Source organism: Dermacentor andersoni, unplaced genomic scaffold (assembly GCF_023375885.2).
Source record: "Dermacentor andersoni unplaced genomic scaffold, qqDerAnde1_hic_scaffold ctg00000735.1, whole genome shotgun sequence".
NCBI classification, from domain to species: domain Eukaryota; kingdom Metazoa; phylum Arthropoda; class Arachnida; order Ixodida; family Ixodidae; genus Dermacentor; species Dermacentor andersoni.
Genome location: NW_027315413.1, coordinates 20001 through 30117, shown reverse-complemented (window position 1 = coordinate 30117; position 10117 = coordinate 20001). Strand labels below are relative to the sequence as shown.

The following is a 10117-nucleotide window of genomic DNA, read 5'->3' as shown; positions in this document are numbered from 1 at the left end:
CCGTCAGTTCCTTGACCGACCGCACGCTTCGCCGTTCCCCTCGTACTGGGCAAAGCAGCAGGTCGGGTCGTCTTACTCCCATTCCGCGCAAGAGCGCCAAAGCGGACAGAAAGCCCACCCAGTGTGCGTTACGCCGTTTCTACCCGCGGGCGCGGCCAAGCCAACCGTCCAAGGTTGCAGCCGGCGTCCACTGGGCGCAACAAATTTGGCACGGGGCGCCCCTCAAAATTCAGGCAGTCCCCGGCATGTTCGGGTATAGCCGTCCCCGCGTCCAAGCGGGGCCAGCGGCGGAAAGCGTCGGGCGCAGCGAGCTGCTTCACCCACACGGGGTAGAAACAATGGCGCTCGCCACCCTTCACAATCCGGTAATGATCCTTCCGCAGGTTCACCTACGGAAACCTTGTTACGACTTTTACTTCCTCTAAATGATCAAGTTTGGTCATCTTTCCAACAGACCGGCGCAACCGAAAGGCCGCGCCGGACATCGGTCCGAAGACCTCACTAAATCATTCAATCGGTAGTAGCGACGGGCGGTGTGTACAAAGGGCAGGGACGTAATCAACGCGAGCTTATGACTCGCGCTTACTGGGAATTCCTCGTTCAAGGGGAACAATTGCAAGCCCCTATCCCAATCACGAAAGAAGTTCCACGGGTTACCCAGTCTTTTCAGACAGGGATAAAGACACGCTGCTTCCTTCAGTGTAGCGCGCGTGCGGCCCCGGACATCTAAGGGCATCACAGACCTGTTATTGCTCTGTTTCGTGCGGCTAGGAGCCGCTTGTCCCTCTAAGAAGGTTGTAAGGTGCTGGGAACCCCGCACCTATTTAATAGGCTAGAGTCTCGTTCGTTATCGGAATTAACCAGACAAATCGCTCCACCAACTAAGAACGGCCATGCACCACCATCCACCGAATCAAGAAAGAGCTCTCAATCTGTCAATCCTCCCAGTGTCCGGGCCGGGTAAGTTTTCCCGTGTTGAGTCAAATTAAGCCGCAGGCTCCACTCCTGGTGGTGCCCTTCCGTCAATTCCTTTAAGTTTCAGCTTTGCAACCATACTTCCCCCGGAACCCAAACACTTTGGTTTCCCGGAAGCTGCCCGCCGAGTCATTTGAGTAACTCAGGCGGATCGGCTGGTTGGCATCGTTTATGGTCAGAACTAGGGCGGTATCTGATCGCCTTCGAACCTCTGACTTTCGTTCTTGATCAAAGAAAACATTCTTGGCAAATGCTTTCGCAGTAGTTCGTCTTGCGACGGTCCAAGAATTTCACCTCTAGCGCCGCAATACGAATGCCCCCGTCTGTCCCTCTTAATCATTACCTCGTATTCCAAAAACCAACAGAACAGAAACGAGGTCTTGTTCTATTATTCCATGCAAGTTTATTCAGGCGACTCGCCTGCGTTGAGCACTCTAATTTTTTCAAAGTAAAAGCACCGGCCTTCTCGAGGCACACAATGAAGTGCACCAAGAAAGGACCGGCATGATGTTCAGTCCGAGCCGTCGCATCGGGTAGATGCACTACTCGTCTGGAACTGAGATCCAACTACGAGCTTTTTAACCGCAGCAGCTTTAGTATACGCTATTGGAGCTGGAATTACCGCGGCTGCTGGCACCAGACTTGCCCTCCAATTGATCCTCGTTAAAGGATTTAGAGTGTACTCATTTCAATTACGGGGCCTCAAAAGAGTCCCGTATTGTTATTTTTCGTCACTACCTCCCCGTGCCGGGAGTGGGTAATTTGCGCGCCTGCTGCCTTCCTTGGATGTGGTAGCCGTTTCTCAGGCTCCCTCTCCGGAATCGAACCCTGATTCTCCTGTTACCCGTAACAACCATGGTAAGCAAGTAACCTACCATCGAAAGTTGATAAGGCAGACACTTGAAAGAAACGTCGCCGGCTCGTGGCCATGCGATCAGCACAAAGTTATCCAGAGTCACCACACAATACGGGCCGAAACCCGATCGATCTTGGTCTAATAAAAGCACCCGTCGCCCAAAGGGCTTCAGGCTCACTGCATGTATTAGCTCTAGAATTGCCACAGTTATCCAAGTAGGAAGAAACGATCTAAGGAACCATAACTGATTTAATGAGCCATTCGCGGTTTCGCCTTATTTCGGCATGTACTTAGACATGCATGGCTTAATCTTTGAGACAAGCATATGATTACTGGCAGGATCAACCAGGTAATCGTTCAACTGCGCGTCCAGCCTTTCAAGCAGGCCGGACGCCGTTTTTTGCGATGCCGAGGCCACCTTCAGGCGCCCCAACACGCTTCGTTCTCGCAAAGGGTAGCACTTTGCACAGTCCGAGACGACGGCGTTCGAGCTCGCAACGGCGCCCTCCCCGCAGGGCCGGGTATCGCCACGCGGCAAGAAGCACGCAACATTCTCGATAGACCGGTTGTGTCGACTCGATCGCGGCTTGCGGTTTCTCTCGAGCCCGCAGCACTGGTGGACCGACCGACACTTGCAACGTAGCCGAGACGGCAAAGCCGCTAGGCGACGGGTCACGCCCGCGCCTTCGGCGCTTTCGTATTTGATTCGTCCGAGGACGATGCGGAACACACTTCGATATCGTGGAAAAAGCGTCGTCCGACAACCAGCCCCTAACGCATCAAGCGGATGAGGCTGCAGACGTCAGCTGTGGGATCCACGGGAGCGATACCGGGGACACGCTTGACGGGCACGAAGCCCGCCGCATATCAAACACCCAGGTCGCTTTGGGGGCGACTGCTCTCTGGGACCCCCATATAATAGCAGCGATAAGTACCCAGACCTCCATGGGGCCGTACTCGTGCCACTTTCGACGAGCGTTTGGCGAAAATCGTGCCGCCTCGTAACGCCGCGAGCAAGATTGAAAGCTTACGTCGGCAGCACAATGCCGAAGTCGTGAAAGCGCAGCGCGTCCACCGAATGCGCGAACGGCAATTTCTCGCCAATGGCCAGTACGGTTTCCTGCACAATTGCCTGTCTGTCGCCCTACGGGGCCCCCGGCCGATCGATTCGAGGCACGCTAGCACGGCCCCTTCGCCATTTCCGAGCACGAGTGCGAACAGTGCGGGCGGCGTGCTCGACGCCCCGGCTGACGTCGTTTCGGACTTTGTCTCTTCGCGTGCTCGCGGCAACGCCGCGGCCAACGACGACGTCTGCGCGGTTCTTTGCCGGTTCCCGGCGTGCTACAGTGCAGCCCTCTGCAGGGTGACACCGGCTCCGTCGTGGCCGTGCGGCGGCTTGTACGCAAAAGTTGCGTCAAAGGCGTCGCGCTCGCGCCGCCCCGGCACACGCGGTTTCGGACTTTGTCTCTTCCAGCGCTCGCGTAGTCGTGGGCACGATTGTCGACGTCGCAACGGTGCGCGGACACCGCCACGAGCACGCGCAAGACGAAAATCGCACTACGGTACAATGTCGGCCGGGGCCGTACGGCCCCTTACAGTAGCAGCGATAAGTGCCCAGACCTCCATGGGGCCGTACTCGTGCGACGCGGCGGCGTACTGCGCCGAGCCGAGCGCCAATATTTGGCTTTTGCAGGGCGGATTCGAGCTCTGGCGATCGCCGCGGTACCGCCGCTCACCGATTCAAGGCACGCTAGCGCGGCCCCTTCGCCATTTCCGAGCACGCGTGCGAACAGTGCGGGCGGCGTGCTCGACGCCCCGGCTGACGTCGTTTCGGACTTTGTCTCTTCGCGTGCTCGCGGCAACGCCGCGGCCAACGACGACGTCTGCGCGGTTCTTTGCCGGTTCCCGGCGTGCTATAGTGCAGCCCTCTGCAGGGCGACACCGGCTCCGTCGTGTCCGTGCGGCGGCTTGTACGCAAAAGTTGCGTCAAAGGCGTCGCGCTCGCGCCGCCCCGGCACACGCGGTTTCGGACTTTGTCTCTTCCAGCGCTCGCAACCATGTCGGGGCCGACGCCGACGACTGCGTGGTGTTTCAACGATTGCCGGCGTGACACAATGCAGCTGCGTGCGGGATGCCAGCGATTCCGTCGTGTCCGTGCGGCGGCTTGTACGCAAAAGTTGTGTCAAAGGCGTCGCGCTCGCGCCGCCCCGGCACACGCGGTTTCGGACTTTGTCTCTTCCAGCGCTCGCGTAGTCGTGGGCACGATTGTCGACGTCGGAACGGTGCGCGGACACCGCCACGAGCACGCGCAAGACGAAAATCGCACTACGGTACAATGTCGGCCGGGGCCGTACGGCCCCTTACAGTAGCAGCGATAAGTGCCCAGACCTCCATGGGGCCGTACTCGTGCGACGCGGCGGCGTACTGCGCCGAGCCGAGCGCCAATATTTGGCTTTTGCAGGGCGGATTCGAGCTCTGGCTATCGCCGCGGTACCGCCGCTCACCGATTCAAGGCACGCTAGCGCGGCCCCTTCGCCATTTCCGAGCACGCGTGCGAACAGTGCGGGCGGCGTGCTCGACGCCCCGGCTGACGTCGTTTCGGACTTTGTCTCTTCGCGTGCTCGCGGCAACGCCGCGGCCAACGACGACGTCTGCGCGGTTCTTTGCCGGTTCCCGGCGTGCTATAGTGCAGCCCTCTGCAGGGCGACACCGGCTCCGTCGTGTCCGTGCGGCGGCTTGTACGCAAAAGTTGCGTCAAAGGCGTCGCGCTCGCGCCGCCCCGGCACACGCGGTTTCGGACTTTGTCTCTTCCAGCGCTCGCGTAGTCGTGGGCACGATTGTCGACGTCGGAACGGTGCGCGGACTACGCCACGAGCACGCGCAAGCCGAAAATCGCACTACGGTACAATGTCGGCCGGGGCCGTACGGCCCCTTACAGTAGCAGCGATAAGTGCCCAGACCTCCATGGGGCCGTACTCGTGCGACGCGGCGGCGTACTGCGCCGAGCCGAGCGCCAATATTTGGCTTTTGCAGGGCGGATTCGAGCTCTGGCGATCGCCGCTGGTACCGCCGCTCACCGATTCAAGGCACGCTAGCGCGGCCCCTTCGCCATTTCCGAGCACGCGTGCGAACAGTGCGGGCGGCGTGCTCGACGCCCCGGCTGACGTCCTTTCGGACTTTGTCTCTTCGCGTGCTCGCGGCAACGCCGCGGCCAACGACGACGTCTGCGCGGTTCTTTGCCGGTTCCCGGCGTGCTATAGTGCAGCCCTCTGCAGGGTGACACCGGCTCCGTCGTGTCCGTGCGGCGGCTTGTACGCAAAAGTTGCGTCAAAGGCGTCGCGCTCGCGCCGCCCCGGCACACGCGGTTTCGGACTTTGTCTCTTCCAGCGCTCGCAACCATGTCGGGGCCGACGCCGACGACTGCGTGGTGTTTCAACGATTGCCGGCGTGACACAATGCAGCTGCGTGCGGGATGCCAGCGATTCCGTCGTGGCGGTGCGGCGGCTTGTACGCAAAAGTTGCGTCAAAGGCGTCGCGCTCGCACCGCCCCGGCACACGTGGTTTCGGACTTTGTCTCTTCGAGCGCTCGCAGCGATGTCGAGGCGATCGCTTACGTCTGCACGGTTTGCGGTGTGCTACAATGCAGCAGTCTGCCGCACTACACCTCTTGGTTGCCGAGGCCAGCACGGCAATTTACTGAAGCGAGCGCATTGCGCCCAGGCGGCAGCGGACTTTGTTGCTTCGGGAGTGCTCTTGCTGTAAAATTTGAACGGCTGCAGCTGCGCGAAGCAAGTGTACCTATTTTCACTCTCTCTCTGTCTGCCTTTGAGGCGACTGTAATTTCACTTTAAACGCAACTGGAGGCGGGAGCAACCTGATGAGAGTAGGTGGACTTCGGTACATGTAATTTAGAAATTGCTTTCAAGCTTTGAGGACATACACCTTCGCGCCATCTGCTTTCCCCGTCTCTTTGGCACTTTATAGTATGTGCTGCATGCTCTGCATTCCAAAGAAACACGCCTGTCTCTCTCCCTCTCTCACGTTCTTCTTCTTTTTGTAGCTGCTGTTGTAGAAGATGCTATGCTCTTTAATCGCTGTAACATAGAGTGCTTGCACAAGCCAACAACTTTTGCGTGTTTTTTTTTTTTTTCTCTTCCCAAGACGTTTCTGCCATTATTCACTAACTCTCGTTCTTAGTATGCAATGGAGCGTTAGCTCACGCCATCTACCTTTCTTTCTGTATTGCAAAGTCCGCAGGTTTTCCTAGTTCCGTACACAGATGGCGCCAATGCGTTTTGGCGCCAGGTTCGAACGACCTCGCTCTACTCGTGTTTGGCATTTGAATGTTTCAAAGGGGTTTGCGACAGGGGGTGGTTCTTGTGCAAGGCTGAGCTTTCCAGCTGCGTTTAAGCTATGCTAGCATGTGTGCGTATATATATATATATATATATATATATATATATATATATATATATATATATATATATATATAAATACACAAACACACACACACACACATGCATATATACATACACACACACGGTAATGGTAAAGATGATGAGGTAGCACTTTTTTTTTTCTTTTTTTTACAATGCCTGTGTTTCAGATGGCGATCTTTCTCCCCTCTATGTTTCCGGTTGGAAGGAGTGTGCAGCGTTTTCTATATTTATTTTGTCATTCACTTCTATGTTGCTCGTCTTCGTACATGGGGCATGCTACCTAATTCTACCGGTCGATTCGACACGTTGCGATCCGTCCCGGCCTGTGCCGTATCAAAATTTTCAGTGGGCCTTGCGGTAAATAAAAAGAAATGAAGGAAATGCGCGTAGTATATTACAATTGCACACGGGCTTGAAACGAAGCCCTCAAGGAAGGTCACCTTGAGCGGTCGCATTCAGACGGAAGTAAGCATTCCCCTGGCGCGTTTTTTTTCCGCTCGCCTGTTCCGTTTTCTACGAGGTTGCCTTGGTTGGTTTCGCGTTACAAGCAAGCTTGCACTCGGGTCTCGTTTCTACGCGACAGCGTTTCGTTAACAGCGAAAGACTGAGGCGTTGCGAATTCATCCGTGAGATAGGGAGCGTTGAGTCTGTACACAGGCTGAATTTTATAATATTGCCCACGCTGTTGCTGAGGTTACCCATGTCGGCAGGGCGCCCACAAGGCAGTAGTACAATGAAGTGAAGTGAAGGACATCGCTTCTCGGCCTTTTGGCTAAGATCAAAGTGTAGTATCTGTTCTTATCAGCTTAATATCTGATACGGGTTCTATATGGACCCACGATATTAAACCTATTTTTGGAAGTTGGCGGAGTGCTTGAAGCCTGCTTCACCTCCGCCGCAGGTCGGCCCGGTATTGCACTACCTCCGGGATCGGCCCCGCTCACTTAGGTGAGACTTCATTCAATCAAAATGAAGAGCACAAGCTCAACGCGAGCACTGACTTGACACGCACCATTCCTATACTACACGCAACGATGCCGGTTCGCGGACCACGAGAGTAATTAAACTGCCACTCCATCTGTGTGTAGCGTCGCACTTGTTGCGTCGCAAATGGGACAGCCGCTCCAGCAAATTTCTAGTTATGGGCTTCGAGAAAAATTAATGAAAGCAAAAGAAAGAACCAGAATTCCTATTTGTCCGATGTCTCTGAATGATTGTCTCCTGTAAAGAGCCACTTGGGGGGATGGGGGGTAGGATTAGCCGTGGGGTTCGCAATCAATATGAATCCCACTCAAAGCCAACACTGGATTTTGGAGTTCACTATCGCTTGGATCCGTAAACCACCGCGCCCACGCAAGCTCGCCCTGCCGCCGAAATCCGCTGCCCAAGTGGAAGAAAGATTCCCTATGAAAGAAAAATAGAGTGCCCGATTTCTGGCAACTACTGTGCAGCCTTTGTGTACACATTTTCGCAGCAGTGGGACCGAGCGCCTCGAAAACAAACTTGTCGTATGCCCGAATGTGGCGAAATATATTCAAGGGTTAAAAGGTGCCTCATCTTTCTAACCTGTATGTTACGAAGACCTGTTGCTACCTTTTCATCATGAACATCATCATCATCATCATCCTGGCTACGCCCACTGCAGGGCAAAGGCATCTCCCATGATCCTCCAAGTACCCCGGTCAGGTGCCGATTGTCGCCATGTAGTCCCTAATCTAATCTGCCCTCCTACCTTTCTGCCACCCCCTGCTACGCTTCCCTCCTCTCGGAATTCAGTCTGTAACCCTTAATGGCCACCGGTTATCTTCCCCCCAGATTGCATGCCCTGCGCATGCCCATTTGTTTTTCCTGGTTTAAACTTTGGTGTCATTAACGAGCGTTTGTTCTCGCACACCCCAATCTGCTCTATTCCGATCCCCCCGTGACGCCACACCCATCATCCTTCTTTCCAGAGCCCGTTGCGTCGCCCTCAGTTACCCTTCGGTAATCCTCAAAGCTTTTTGTTGGGACACTCGTGGCATCTTTCTCGTTTAATGAAGTCAAATTTTTTTCAGTTTTGGGGGAAAACTCAATGAGCTAGGCGCGATTGTGTCCCTGGCGCCGCTCTCAACAAGATGGCGGCGCCCATGCTTTTTGCCTGCAGGTTCGGCCCTACGCAGAACACGCCTGCCGGGCAGTGTAGCCACGTTGAAGGGGCAAAGCGTAGTGCAGTGAAGCGCTTGCTCGGGCGAAAAACGCAAATATGAGCCAAACAGGAATTTCCATTATTGGAAATTCCAGTTCAGTTTGCGCATTGCGTTCGCCTAAGGTAAAGAACACAAATGCGAGTGCCACAGCAGTCAAGTCAAAGCTTAGGATTGCGTACCATTTTTTTTTTTTTTTTCGTGCCTTTTACTCCTGGCCTGCGTGGCCCTAGCGCGCATGCACACGAAAGTAATGAAATGGTGAAAACACGAAATAATGCGGTGCGGCTGTATCATATCTATTTTGTGCGCTTTGTTCTTTGTGGACTACAGCGGTGTGCGTCATGAGAAAGTTTCGGTGCCCTTCTTGGGTGACCAGTGAAGCTATATTTAAAACCACATTGATTATGTACGGTTATTGCTACAAACTGCGTGTGGGTGTTTTTCTTTTTCGCTGCCAACGATGGGTTATCGCAACCGCGATCGGTTCTGCTGCTACGCTAGACGCGTGCTTGCCAACGGTTGGCTCTATACGCGACCCGCGACGCGTGGTCGGCACATTCAAGCAGTCAATTGCAAACCGTTCCAAGAAAAAGGATGTACTCCACTTGCCACCTAGTTCGACGATTGTACTTTCTGACCCTCGAGGAAGCGCCGCCATCCCACGTTTTCTATAATACGATAAGATTCAGAGCGACCGCGACCACTTGTCTTTGTCAATATCTCGGAAACGCTTTCTTTTTCTTTTTTTTTTTAAATCCAGATACTCAGACGCGCCCGTGTTCACGCGCACTTGCTCTCTCCGATAAGCAGGGAAGCTCGGTTGGGGTGGTGTCGGGCCTTGCGCATGCGCTGCTGAGCTCGTCGCTTCGCCGGCCGGTCGATGCTGGCGCGGTACTGGTAATGAACTTCGACGTGCATGGTGAAACGTCACTTTGTATTGCCACTGTAGACTAGCAATGCAATGTGTTTGCGAGCGATTGGATAAATGAGAAAGCGTGCACTGTCTACAGTTTATGCCCCTCTAGAGTAGTGGAAATGTTGCTCCAAGTGTTAGGTTTGTAATTTGCGCCTACGAACATGAACTAAACAAAGAAAATGGTCTGCAGCCGCCTTCGCTTCATAAAATTCCCGTACGAAGAAATTTCCGTGCGCGAATGAGAGAGCAAAAGAGAGAAACCATGCTAAGAAGAATGGCTGCCTTTTACGTGATCTCGCGCATGAAACCAGACGATGGATTAATTTTAGCCGTTCATTTTGATTTGCCGAATGTAAACCGGAACACTTTCTCCACGCGGTCTTCAGATTTGAATGGCAATCAATCACATCCTTTCTTTTTTTTTTTTTTTTCTGTTTCTTTCTATCTGGAACCGAAAGAATTCAGAACGCCATTTCAATCTTAGATTCGATTAGATATCGTGACTGGTATGCTGAAATATCACGCCTTATCTGGTGTTAACCTTCTTGATCACGGCAATAAAAAATCGCCAGTTCCCGAACTTTAATCGCGCCGAAGATGAACCGATATGCTGGATTCTTATTGTCATGATTTTATAGAAAGCGCTGGTTCTATGGCTAGCTTTGAGGAAAAGAAAAACATCGTTCAGGAATGTATAACTCTAAACAACTAAAAAAAAAATCTGCCGGCAATTGGTACTACAACG

At 53.9% G+C, this 10117-nt stretch overlaps 2 non-coding genes across 2 annotated transcripts; one reads left to right on the top strand and one right to left on the bottom strand.

The window, feature by feature from the left end:
* Window positions 1-366: 366 nt before the first annotated feature.
* On the bottom strand, window positions 367-2183 carry LOC140214909 (small subunit ribosomal RNA). Its single transcript, XR_011891835.1, has one exon. It is a non-coding gene; the product is annotated as a small subunit ribosomal RNA (ribosomal RNA).
* A 4839-nt stretch (window positions 2184-7022) lies between these two features.
* Window positions 7023-7214, top strand: LOC140214906 (U2 spliceosomal RNA). The gene has a single exon (XR_011891832.1). It is a non-coding gene; the product is annotated as a U2 spliceosomal RNA (small nuclear RNA).
* Window positions 7215-10117: the final 2903 nt, after the last annotated feature.